Here is a 14,519-nt window from a genome sequence, read left to right as displayed (position 1 = left end):
ATAATCTCTAGGAGCCTGTGTGTTGCCTGGAACAGAGTGCTCAGGAAGCCTGTGGGTGGAATAATACCCCAGGAGTGAACACTGTATAGAAAAGTCTGGTAAACTGATGAGTTTGATTTCCTTCACCACTCCATAGACCCCCTGACTCCCCAGTGCATCAGGTGTGACCCCCTGTCCTGACACTTTGGAGGCTTGCAATAAAAGCTATTTTACAAGCAGAGACAGGGCAGAGGACCAAGTTCATGGTCCTTTGAGTTTCTTAGAGGCTTCTTTTCATGTGCCCTCTCCCAGGAGGAATATAGAACATCTTAGCTTCCTCTAGACAAAGTGAGAAGGGGACAGACACATAGGGAGTAGCATTTCTGAACTGTCAATTCTGCCCACAGCGCAGCAGGTAAAGTCACTTTGCACTTCGTGTCTTTCCCACCAGTACCCATTTGTGAACAGAATAACAAGGAGAGGAAGACACAGCATAAGAATAAGAAATTATGGGAAGAGGAAGCAGAAACAACAGCCTCATATTTCTGTTCCCCAACCTAGAACACTTCTTACTGTTCCAAACAAAATGGTACTTCATTTGGATGGTCATGTATTGGTCACAAAATCAGTGTCCTTTCATTTTCCTTGAGATTTTACTTATCCAGAAGAAGTTAATTTGACCCATATAGTTATTGAGCTAGAAACAGCATTTTCTTTGAGAAAATATTTTGCAAATAAAATTTAAAATTCCTGTTTTGTTTCTAAGCACTCCTTCCTCCTAATTCTTCTATGTGTTTCCTACTATAGTCTATTTTCTTTGGTGGTTGTAAAAAAGAAAAAAGATACTTCTTTAAAAAAATGCAGTAATTGGACTTTTTGAAGATATGAGATCTTGTGACTCAGTTTTTGTGTTAAGTTGCTGACGAAACACAGGTCATGGACAGTAATCAAGGTGTTTGATAACTGGCTTTTCCTGGAATCAGACTAAATTCACTACCACACATCATTCTAGAATTCAAGAGAAATAGAATATCGAGGTGATTTTTAGATAAAAATAAAGAGTATTAAGATTGGTAATACTTCTCTGATAGGTCATCTTCACCCCATACCTAATATTATTTTTAATAAACCAGCTTTTAGTTCATGTCTTTGTGTTTTTCTGAATTACTCTCCTAAATTACATATATATAGACCTTTAACTAAAAATCTCTTTAAATGTCCCAATCATAATAGGTAATATTCTTTTGTAAATATAATTCCACTTTTCATTCTACAAAATCTAATCATGTTTTAACTGATTTTCAATTTGATTCTTTTAATTTTTTTTATCCTTTTAATGAAGTATCAACATCTCACATTATTCAAATATCCTAATATATGCTCTTTAATGGAAGCATACTTCATTTTGTCATGTACCAGAATTTATTAATCCAATATTCCATTAGAATTTAGACTTTTCCCCTCTATTTCTTCCTACCATATATATACATATATATATGTATACATAATATACTTATCTTCTTACAGATATATAATCTTACACTATAATTTTCTATAATTTTTTTAAGCCATCTCTTACTGTTTCATTGGAGTAAATTCCTTTTTTTTTTTTTCAAAGGATTTTATTTATTTGTCTTACAGAGAGAAAGAGAATAAGAATGAGCAGGGGGAACAGCCCAATGTGGGGCTCGATCCTAGGACCCTGGGATCATGACTGAGCTGAAGGCAGGTGCTTAACTGACTGAGCCTCCCCAAGTCTCCTCTTGGGGTAAATACCTAAAAGTATATTGTTAGTTTAAGTGGTGCTGTGGACTAAACTGTGTGCACCCTGAATGAAAATTCATACATTAAAGTCCTATCCCCCAATGTTACTGTATTTGGAGATGAGACATTTATGAGGGAATTAAGGTTCAAAGAAGTCAGTCATTAAGTATGGGGCATGAATCTGATAGGATCGGTGGCCTTATGACACAAGGATAAGGCAGTCATCTGGAAGCCAGGAGAAGAGTCTCTCTTAGGACCGTACCATGTCCGCACCTTGATCTCTGACTTCAACTGTCCAAAACTGAAAGAAGATACATACCTACTGTTTAAGTCACCCAGTTGATGGAATTTTGTTACGGCAGCCCAGGCTAAGGCAAATGTAATGGTATTCTCAATATCTGATAGATACTACACAATTGCTTTTTAAGAAAGTACTTATCAGTTTGCACTGTGACCCATGTGCATGAAACGAATAATTTCCCTGCAACCTCAACAACAGTAGTTTTTATCACGTTTTATCACTTTCAATTTTATACATAAAAAATGTATTTCATTGTCTTAATCTACTAACTTCTCTGTGGTAAAACCATACAATTTTTCTCATTTACACAGGGTCTTTCCATGGGTTATAAAAATCATCACACTTGATAAGAACATTATTTAATTGTGAACTCTACCTACCAAGGGTCCCAACATTTCACCCATAAAATCTGTAAACCAATGGTCCCACATCATTCATTTCCTTACTTACCAGATATCTACCGAGTACTTACCTAGTCCTGGGGATAATACAAGCACAAGAGAAATGTCTCCTGCCCTAACAGAGTTTATAATAGGGAAAGGCATAAATAAGAAGAATCAGACTATAATGTACAGTTCCACTGAAGAAGGGCGAAAGTACAAAGCTGTGAGGTAGTATGGCTTTCCAGGGAAGGAGTCAGTTGGGGAATGGTACTGGAGTTGAGCTGTGCTAGACGAGCAGCAGAGAATCAGGTGGGACCTGGAAGCAGAGGCTATGGAAAGTGCGCCAACAGGCTTTCCAGAGAGAGGTTCAAAGATTTCTTTCTTGCTTTTTTTTTTTTTTTTAAGATTTCTTTTTCAAAATGCAAATTTCGTCATGTGACTTCTGCTCCGAGTATAGATTGACTGGATATCCCCCAAATCCCTTTTCACTACAAAACGCCTATGGTGTAAATTATAATAAGCATACAGTTAAATGTTGTGCTAAGCTTATAAAAGAGTCAAAAAAATTCTCCCAAGGCCAGGAAAATGAAAATGAACCAGACACTGAAACCAAAGTAGGGATGAATGTGAACACCAAGGCTGCCTTGGGGGAAAATGTAGGAACCAGGGAAAATGTAGGAACCAGCTATATTTAAGAGAATGCCCCACTGGGTCAGCGACCTCACAGACTTCTGAACCTGAGATTCCTACATTCGTGAATGGGCTGTAGGATACGTTAAAGGATGGTCCAGAAAGGGTCAATATTCTCATAATGGGGAGCCAACAAGAAAATCTGTCCGTTCTACAACATCTAAAGAGAGAGTGAAGGAGTCTTTCCTGAGAATATGCACCACATGCCTGGCCTCATTAAACTGGGTACTGCCAGTGCAATCAAGAAATCATGAAGATAAGAAAATAAAGTAGCTCCGGTAGCACCTCCATCACCAAATAAAAGAGCAAATCCTCTTTAAAAGAAAGTATTCTCAAAACAGGCCTTGCAGAATTCTCATAAACTTTAAGTACATGCGCTTACTAAAACAACAACAACAACAAACAAACACTTAGCTGAGTAAGAAAACAGTGACCACGGCAAAAATGTCAGGGTAAACAAGACAAACACCTAGAGAATTTAGTTATTAAAATTGATCTGAATTTATACAAGGCCTAAGGAAAAAGGCGGGGAGGGAGGGATAAAAACCAAGAATCAGAGATGTTCAGAAATAATCAGATGAGTTTTAAAAAGAACCCAACAGTATTTCCAGAACTAAAATATCAGTAATTGAAATTAGCAATATGTGGTTTGGAAAGTAGGTGTTATAGCTACAAAGAGAATAAAGTAGAGAGAGAGTTGGCAAACTATAGCCCACCACCTGTTTTTACGAATAAAATTTGATTTAGAACACAAGCCACAGTCATTCACTTACATCTTGCTCATGGCTCTTTTTGAACTAAAACACAGAACTGAACAATTGTAGCAGAGACCATATAGCTCACAAAGCCCAAAAGAGTTATCGTGGGGGTGCCTGGGTGGCTCAATGGGTTAAAGCCTCTGCCTTGGGCTCAGGTCATGATCTCAGGGTCCTGGGATTGAGCCCCACGTTGCTCTCTCTGCTCAGCAGGAAGCCTGGTTCAACCCTCTCTCTGCCTGCCTCTCTGCCTACTTATGATCTCTCTCTGTGTCAAATAATAAATAAAATCTTTCTAAAAAAAGATTTATTGTGTTTACTATCTGGCCCTTTATATAAAAAACTTTGCCAAGTTCGACTAGAAGAGAGAACTGAAAATATAACATAGAATGTACCTGGAGAAATAAGCAGACAGAATTTGTATTACAGACAGTAAGAGAGATACAGAAGATAAAACGCCTAATATATGATATGTGGAATTGTAGAAAAGAGTGGGGTTATAGGAGAAAAAGTATTTAAAGAGATGACAATATTCCAGGATGATGACAAACGTGGATCTTCACATGCACATCCGAGTAAATTCAAAGAAATCCACACTCACTCAATAGCAGGGCACATGGGCCAGAAATCCCCAGGACTTCCAAGCAGAATCCATGAAAAGAAATGCACATGTAGCTATGTTACAGCGAACCCGCAAAGCACTAAAGCACAAAATAATCTCGAAAGTATCTGGAGAGCAAAGATAAATCCCCCTCAAAAGAATGGCAATCCGACTGTGAACGGCCTTCCCGCTGGTAACACAGGAAGCCACAAGAAAACGGAGCACTACCTTCAAAGTGCTGAGAGAAAGTAACTGTCAATCCACAACCATACGCCTACCAAAATTTTCTTTATAAAATGTGGATGAAACAAGCACAATTCCAAATAAAAATTCACTATCTATAGGGTCTCCATGATAGGAAATCCCCCAGGAATATATTTTAAGGAAAAAGGAAAATAATTTCTAAATCTAAGCAGGTACGGGGCACGCATTTGAAAACAGAAAATAAATAAACAAGGATACAACTAAAATATCAGACAAAATAAGCCTGTGAGCAAGGAAGGGCATGTCTGGAGCGAAGCGTTCCAAGGTCTCTCCACTCTTTAGAAGGATAGGAAATGTGTTGATTCGCATAAAGCTTAAAAATTTAAGAATATGCACAGGAAAATCTTAATGTTGGAAAATGTAAAATATTGAGGGTGGAAATAGAAGATCCTGGATGAAATAAGAAAGCAAGATAAAACAAAAAGCAGGGCACCTGGGTGCCTCAGTGGGTCAAGCCTCTGTCTCCGGCTCAGGTCATGATCTCAGGGTCCTGGGTTTGAGCCCCGCATAGGGCTCTCTGCTCAGCAGGTAGCCTGCTTCCCTTCCTCTCTGTCTGCCTGCCTCTCTGCCTACTTGTGATCTCTGTCTGTCAAATAAATAAATAAAATCTTTAAAAACAAAAACCAAAAAACAAAAAGCTTACAAACATGAGTCAAAAAAAAGAAAGGCCAAAATTTGAGCACCTTAAAAGAGTTCATCAAGAAGAGAGAATGAAGCTTGAAGAGAAAAGAAGATTCTTGGAAGAAGAAATAATAGCTTTCTCAAAAAAGAAAGCTACGTCGGAGATATACCAGAACCATAGAAATATAAATGCAATCAGATAACCATATAATGAATGACTTCTGTGTTTTCAAGGGCACTGACACTTTGTGGTACAATGCATGTAAGTGACAATAAATGGGTAACAGGAGAAATGATTTAGATTCCTCACAAACCAGCAACTTGAAAACTTTCTTTTTTGAGAAAGCTATTATTTCTTCTTCCAAGAATCTTCTTTTCTCATCAGGCAGCAACCTGAAGAAGGACAAGGACCGTAAGAACTCCAATTTTATGTAAAACAAAGGTTCCAGATCACAGAAGGTCATCACAAGCAAAAGTTATTAAAATGTTAGAAGTATGCTTTGATTTTCTTGCTGTTTTTATTTGCTGTATCAGTTATTCTATATCTGGCAAATGGCTATAGTTATTGCCATTTATGGAAGACACTCTTAAGTATAAGGTTAATGCATAAACCACAGTGTATATCACTTTTATATTCGCTATTAGAAGTTTTCAAGTTGCTGGTTTGTGAGGAATCTAAATCATTTCTCCTGTTACCCATTTATTGTCACTTACATGCATTGTACCACAAAGTGTCAGTGCCCTTGAAAACACAGAAGTCATTCATTATATGGTTATCTGATTGCATTTATATTTCTAAGATGAACTCCTTTTTTTGTACATAAAAAAGGTAAATTTTGGGAAATGTGTTTTAAAACATATTACCCACCTGAAGCTCTAACCTCTTGATAGTTTTATAGAACTTCTTAATTTTTGATATCATTATCCAGTTGGTAACATGATCCTAAGATTTGTATCAGATTATGTAACATGGCCTTCCATGCTTCAGTGTGCCTTACTATCGTTGATGTTTTGTGATGAAACAAGTTGTGTTTTAAGGTAAAAACATGTAGGTATAAATCCCTTTTCTAGTGATGAGTACCTTTGAACCTGAGGTATTGCCACTCTATTTCATTAGAATGTTTTACATACTTATTGTTTAAAACTCTGTCTTCCAGGGGAAAAATCATAAGGTAGAATCATCTTATTACAAATATTTTTTAAGACCATAATTGTGAGCAACTGAATATTAAAGATATGAAAACTTAGGTAATTCATATATAAGGGGATATTTGGATTCAGTGCCTTTGTAGTATTCTTAGGACAATTTAATGTCTTTTAACTTTTTCTTAACAGTCACTGGTATATAATTTTTCATTTTTTTACTTGAATATCCTAAATAAAATTGACATTTACTCTTGATAAATAAAATATGTATCTACATATTTACTTAAAAAAAAAAAAGGCCAAAATAAAATGGTAGAAACGAATTTAATCGTATCAACACAGTGCTAATTGTGAAAGTGTTAAGTGGATTAAAAAACAGAATTTGTCAGAATCTAGCTTGTTATTTATAAGGTACACTAAAACACAAGAGTACAGAATGGCCAAAAGTATGAATAAACATATCAGACAAATATCCACCAAAAGAAGGTTACGTTAATAACCATCTCAGTAAACTTGAATGCAAAATGCATTGTTATTTATGAAAAGGGTCATCAAATAATAATAATTTCCATTTACAAAGAAGATTTAACAATTTAAAACTTGAATGTACCTAATAAATAATCTCAAAATATCCAAAGTAAAAATTGGCCTAAGTAGAAGGAAGAAACCACCACGATACCAACAGCTTTCCACTCACCAGTCAGGGAAAATACAAGAGGAGTTTGAAGCATGTTTTAGTACCAGAAAGTAACAGGTGCTTTAAAGTTAAAAAAAAAAAAAAGGATGGGGCACATCACAGGGAGTCCGTCTAAAAGAGATCTCAATGTCTCAAGCTGGAACGATTTGAGCAACAAAATAAAGCCGCATCAGATTACAATGCAAAGTACCAAATAACTACAGATGAATCCAGACTGATATAAACAAATGGTTGATTAAATAGAGAACAATTTTCCTTGCAGAAGAATTCCAAATAAAGTATGTAACTGGTCCTCCCTCAGGGAAGTGTCATTTAATTCCACTTGAGTGTGAATGGAACCTAGTAACTTACTTCCAAAAAAATATACAGAAAGCAAAATACTATCTTTACAGTGGAGAAACCTGGCATATATTACCTTGACTAACATGACCAGTGGTGTCCTATGGATATCACATACTCCCTGACAGGATGAGGGGAGAGAGCATTTCATCTCTTCAATAACCCATCACCTCAGTCTAACCATGAAAATGTCACACAAACCCAAATTGAGGGATGTTTGACAAGATACTTGACCAAAACTCTCCCAAACTAACAAGGTCGTGGAAAAACAAGACTGAGGAATGGCCACAGATCAGAGGAAACTTGACAACTGAATGTAGTATGAATGGCGTCCTGAGTTGGACCTTGGAATAGAAAAAAAGGACATCAATGAAAAAAAATGGGGGTGCCTGGGTGGCTCAGTGGGTTAAGCCTCTGCCTCTAGCTTAGGTCATGATCCCAGGGTCCTGGGATCGAACCCCACATCATGCTCCCTGTTCAGCGGGAAACCTGCTACTCCCTCTCCCACTCCCCTTGCTTGTGTTCCCTCTCTCACTGTGTCTCTCTCTGTCAAATAAATAAAATCTTAAAAAAAAAAAAATGGACTGTGAAATCCAGATAAGAACCAGTGGTTAACAGTAACATGCCAATGTTGGCTTCTTAAGTCTTGACAGATAGACCTTGCTAATATAGGATGGTAACATTAGAGGAAACTAATACAGAAATTCCCTGTAGTATCCTCACAAATTTTCTGCAAATCTAAAATTACTCTAAAAAAGTTGATTTAAAAAAAAAATTAATGAAAAGGAGAAGGAGCAGTCTTGTTTAACAAAGCCAGAAGTTATATGATTGAAAAGACTAATAAAGTTTACATACTTCAGGCAAGATGAATTGGGGGGAAAAAGAGAAGTTAAAAATAAACAATATTAGGAAGTGCAAAAAGCTGGTGGAGCAAAAACTACAAAGAGAACAATGTGAAATTAATATCAACGCATTTGAAAACTTAGGTAAAATGCACTATTTCCTGGAAAGCCGAAACCCTACAAAACTTGCTCAAGAGATAAACGGAAAGCTTATACAGTTCTTTAACCACAAAATTAACTAATGCAGTAAGTAAAAATCTTTCCACATATTAGGCTCAAAGCCCTGATGGCTTTAAAGATGAATTATTGATAAATATTAAAAAAATAAGTCATTTGACACTTATCCAGAGCAAGCTAGAAAACTCTCCCAACTCATTTTATATGGCTATGATAGCCTGGATGGGAGGAGTATGAGAAAGGGAAATAACTGGCCAATTTTGTGTATCAACATGGATCTAAAAACCCTAAACTGACTGGTAACAGTAAGTGGTGTGGATGTGCATAGATGGCTTTTTATAACATTTTAAAAACTTTTATGAACATATAATGTTTTATCAGTCCCAGGGGTACAGGTCTGTGAATCGCCAGGTTTACACACTTCACAGCACTCACTAGATAGCTTTTTATGTAATAGCATTACATACTACCTTCTTAAAAAACTTTAATACATTAGAAAGTCACATGGAGATCCAACTGAAGACTCCAAACTTCTTCACACCTAATTCCAGACTTAGAAGGCTCTAAATGCTTAAGAAAAGCTACACTGAGGGGTGGCTCTTGTTTCTCTGTTGGTAACCTGATCTGAATTCTAACACACATCGAGAAAACCCTTTGCCTTGCCTCTTTCTCAAGGATGTACCCTCCCATGGTCAATCCAGTGGCCTCTTTTATATATTATTTCAGAAAAATCCCGAGTTTTATGCTGCGAATGAATGGCATGCAGGGAAAACAGAGGCAAATGACTAGTGACCTTCAAAAGCAGTCTTCGGGTCGCAGTCTAGTGACTGACCTACCTTGGATGACGGCCTTCTTGACTCCTGTTTTGGGCCATGTCTTTGCCACTGTCCCATTAGGCCCACAGGGTCTTCCAGCAACATGAGTTATGCAGCATTGATATAACTATTCATAATGAACAGACGGGAAACTGAGGCTCAGACTGGACCAACTGCTCAAAAATGAAATAGCTCCTAACGGGAGAGCCAGGACAGGAAGACAGATGTTCTGACTCCTGGCTCAGTGCTACCGGCAACACACTCAGTCTCTCCGCCTACCGCTCACTTCCTGCTTTTGTCTGTCTCGTTTTGAAAGGCACAGTTCCTTTACTCCAGTACTAAACTCCCCATCAGTGGGGACAGATGTTATTGCTAGGCAAGCTTCACTGAGGCAGATCTGAGGTTGCTCTATAGGTTCTGACAGAATCCAGAAAGCAGCCTCAGGGTATACTGAAAAGGTACTCAGTAACCACTGCCCCTTCCACCTTTGCGCCTGGCAGAGGAAACCTGTTTAACAAGCCCCATGACAGGAAAACCACCCTTGCTTCTAGCAGTTGATCGAGCTGCCCACTGGTCCCAGAAGCGAGTCTCCAGATTCACAACTGATAGAACATTTAACTTATTTTCTCTATGTCCTATATCAAAGACTAGGATTAAGAAGCAAGTGGTAAGGGGGGGGGGGGGGGGGGTAAGGAAAATCGTTGATGAGCCTATTGGGTGCAATTCTCTATGATTTTACTCAAAAATGCACCCGGGTCTCTAAAACTAGAGATGGGAAAAGTTGAGGCCCAATTTCTGCAGTGATAAGTAAGAGGAAATGTTATCATCTGTGAAGACAGGGACATCATCCTATCATAGCACGAGGGATCCCGTGAAGGCCACCTACTGCTCTGTGACACAAGCTGGAGTCCAGAGAAAGTAGGGATGACCTTACGGATGCGCCCCAGTCGTGTCCCAGTCCTGGGCCCGGCCCGCCTTCGCCAGGGTGCTGCATCCACACCAGACAGTCGGCCGAGAGGTGCCAGCCATTCTGTGCTGCTGCTTTAGCTCCCTCGCCCCCCGCGACGAGCGAAACCAGATTGTATAACCGCACACATCGACCTAGAACTTTGCCCTGCGGTGCATTGTCTCCGAAAGGCCCTTTTCTGGCTGCTGTGGGTCCCCAGGGGCGCGCTCGCCCAGGGAGTGGCTGTGCTATTCACGGGCGCGTGCGGCCGTCCTCCTGCGGGAATGTGTCTCTGTCTGTCCTTGACTCGCTTTTTGCTTTCTGCCTTTCTTTTCCTCTCTCTTCTCAGTCTTAGCACCAGCCAGACCTTTTCTGTTGAACTCTCTCTTCTTTCGTCGCTGAGACGCTCCGAGAGCTATTCAGGGGAGACGCGGTGGCAGGGAGCCCCGGGAGAGCTCGGAGCCTGCAATAGAATGTGCTCCCGGAGACGTCGCCGCCCAGACAGCACCGCTGTCCTTCACTTCAGTCGGTAACAAAAGGCAATCCTTTCTCCTTTTGAATTTTCGACAGAGGTAGCTCAGGTAATGAGCCAAACGGTGCTCTGAATGTGTGTCTCGACAGACATAAAAATGATCCTAAAGAGAGACATGCAGGGACTGTGGAAAAGTCAGACTTGATGCGGACGGTATTTTCAACAAAAGTCTCTGGGAACAGCAGATACCGCAGACCTGGGGAAGAGAAGCTTAGTTCCCGAGGCCAGGTTGCAAATACCCGAACATTCTATCAGCAAAAAACTGAAGAGTTCTAATTACGTATGCGCCACAGTCTTTCCACTTGGCTTGAGGTGTTACAGCTCTAACACGCTTGCCTTGGCCACCCAGCCACCGGGATGTACATTGTGAGATGAGAAAACCAGGAAAAGTAGGTAGAGCTGTCACTATTGCCCCTTCTACATATGAACCTTGGAGGTTCAGAAAGGTTAAGTGATTTGCCCAGCCTAGGTCACTTTGCAGATTTCAGAGTCAGATTCAAGTAGGGATCTTTTGTCTCTTTTTGATTCTTTTACGGTGACAGCATGACATTTCCGAGTGATATGTTAGACTCTGAAGATGACAGGAAACACGTTACCCTTCACTTTATCTTAGATAGCCTCTACTTTAAACTAAGGTTCAAATTTCCCTAAGACCGGCATTTCTCCTTTTTTCCTTAATCTATGTGTCATCTAAATGTTGAATCCCATACTGACTCAAATTTGTTTACCACCACCCAGCGACTCCGAAAAATGTACACATTTTAACCTAGAAAATGGATTTAATGTGTAATATTAGGTATAATTCATACCGGAACATATAAACACAGCTGAAATTATACTTTACAGTGTACCATTATAAAGGAAAACAATAGTTTTATAGAATAAAAGTAACTATGGCAACCTATAGATTCAAATCAGGCTGCCTCCGAAGCAGCAGTTTCCAGGTGCCTCAGTAACTTTCCATTAAAATGTGTCTCAAACACACACGTTTTGGGGAAGCATTAGCTGAATTTCCTACTTAATGTTTTCAATTTAATTATCCCTTCCAGTGTTAATGACTAAAATCATCTGATCACACTAAATTCTTAGGGCATGTCTGTTTCACTGCCATCTTTTTAACCTCTTGCATTTCCGAGTCCTGCCTAACGTCGACAGACCTATCTTTTGATATCCACTGGTCAGGGGGAAGTCATCCACTGGTCAGGAGCTAAGAAACTGGTTGAGCAAAAAAAACCGCCCAGGTTAGTTGTCGATCAGCCATACCAACTGTCCCCTGTTCTTGCCACTCTCTTACTGCTCCCTACCCCCCAGTAAAGTTTGTGGAGTGGAGATGGCTTACTTTGGGGTAATGGGAAATGGGACTATGATCTACAACTACTCTCTCATTCCCAAGTAAGGCTCAGTTAAAACCCTGAACTGAGGTAAAACCCGAGGTAAAACCCTGAACCTTTCACTGAGTAAAACCTTGAACACATCTTGAGACTAGGATTGGTTTTATTTTACGGTGGGATGAAAAGTGGCAACAATGATGACTTCAATTCAACAAATACATATTGTGGCCAAAACATGCAAGGCAATATGGTCTGTCCTACAGAGCGTAACAGGTGACGAGAACCAGTTTTTGCTTTCAAGATAGGACCTTGTGGGATAGAAGCAGGGGAATGTGTGTGGATTGATTTAGCGTGTAGGTTTACATGAGAAAGTTTATAAGGAAACTACAGATAAAAGGTATTTTGTGTTTGAGATAACAGAAGTCCTCTTCAAGGAGTTTTATGATATCAGACTACCACACACTTGGAAAAAGAGAAACATTATGTGGAGAATAAATGAGTTGCCTGGGGTAAAGATTATTTGGGGAGGGATACTTGGAGAGAAGTCTGGGCAGATGGGACAAGAACAATGTTGAGAAAGCCCACATACTGTAGCTTGGAACTTATCTTTAATTTCATAATCAAACAAGAACCACTGAAGTTTATTAAAAGGAGTATAAGAGAAGTTAATCTGTAATTCTGAAGCTGATTGCTAGACTGCTGTAGGGAGAAAAAGTAGTAGAGAGATATACAAAGATCCATTAACAAGAAGAAAAAGAAGGCTCGAATTTGGATAGTGCAATGGAAGTGATCAAGTCTAACATGAGGGGTGCTACGAAGGCAGAACACTGGCACGGGCGACAAACTGGGTCTAGGAGATAAAAGAAAAAGATGAACACAGAATGAATAGGCCACAAATGGACGTGATATCAACATTAACTAATGCAGTTGTTCATTCATCAATCGAATGTTTATTGAACACCTATTCTGTGCCAGGAGTGTTACTTTTTGTCAGGCAGCCTGCTACGAGCTAAAAGAGGTACAGGAGCCAGTTTAGTGAGATGATGGACTTAATTTTTTTTTTTTTCTAACATTTATATTTTAGAGAGGGGAGGAGGGGCAAGGGGAGAGGAGAGAGAGAGAATCCCAAACATATCGTGCACTGAGCCTGATATGGGGCTCAATCCCCAAGACCCTAAGATCATGACCTGAGCCAAAAGCAAGTCAGACGCTTAACCACTGAGCCACCCGGCGCCCCAAGAGGATGGGCTTCATTTTATACCCAGAGGGTTGAAAGTGCCAGACCATTCAAGCTGTCAATTGTTGATAGAGACCTATAGCTTAGGAGAGTAATTGGTTTGGAATTATCTGTATAAAGACAGGTCACCAAAGCTGTGGAAAGGGGCAAGATCACTGGAGTACAATTTTTCTGTGAGGTAGAAAAATCCTCAGAACAGAGCAAGTTCAAGAACACACGTGAGAAAAGAACTATACTGCACTTGCGGTCTGGAGGAAAAAAGTTATTAGCAAAGAGAAGGGCAAAAATAAATAAGAAGGGAGCCAAGATGAGATAGTCCTGCTTCCGGGAAGACGAGCAGCCTCTCAAGCGGCACAAGCCCTCAGAGAGTCTGCAGCATGAGCTTTTCAACAGGAGTAAGGAGGGCGAAGCCGGAGAAGAGGCTACAGGACCAGGTCCTTACTCAATCTATTTCAAGAAGCCTTCTTGGCAAGCCAGGAGCCGGAAGCCCAGTGAGAGGAATGGAGAGCGAAATTTGGTTGGGAAGATAAAAGAGAACAATGGAAAGGTAGGCTGGCAGCTTGACAATACTTACGACAATGGGAACTATCAGTTAACTTGTTTGGACTCTTCATGTGCAGGGCACTGTTCGAAGTGCTTGATATACATTAATGCATTTGATTCCCATGATGATTCATGGATTCCAAGAGAGATACCACGTTTAATCTTCCTTACAGATAGGGTAGTTCAGACAAGACTGGAGTATGAAGCTTGCCCTACACCTTACACCATGAATTCGCATTCCTTTGAACCCTGGCAATCTGACTTCAGAGTTCCTTGACCACTCTGTTCTGTTGTGAGGCTAGGAAAAGCTTACACAGGGTTGTAGAAAGAAAGGAAATACACAGAGAGAGAGAGAGAGAGAGAGAGAAGGAATAATGATTGAAACAAATTAAAAGGGGGATGGGAGAAAGGGTACCTCCTTTGTGGGAGGAACCCCAGAAAAGGTTCCCTGGGAACAGGATTAGGCGAAGAGAGGGATTAGAGCATGGAGAGATTTTAAGCTTAGAGGCACATGATTGTGAGGGCCTGCATTAGATGATTTTTTACCTCTTTGGCT

The 14,519-nt window shown here is 39.7% G+C and overlaps 1 protein-coding gene across 10 annotated transcripts in view; it reads right to left on the bottom strand.

The window, feature by feature from the left end:
- CADPS2 (calcium dependent secretion activator 2) overlaps positions 1-14,519 on the bottom strand; it is a 528,014-nt gene that overhangs the window by 133,603 nt on the left and 379,892 nt on the right. The window lies entirely within an intron of this gene.

Source organism: Mustela nigripes, chromosome 4 (genome assembly GCF_022355385.1).
Source record: "Mustela nigripes isolate SB6536 chromosome 4, MUSNIG.SB6536, whole genome shotgun sequence".
NCBI lineage: Eukaryota > Metazoa > Chordata > Mammalia > Carnivora > Mustelidae > Mustela > Mustela nigripes.
The sequence above is the reverse complement of the archived record's forward strand: the minus strand, read 5'-3'. Positions and strand labels throughout refer to the sequence as shown.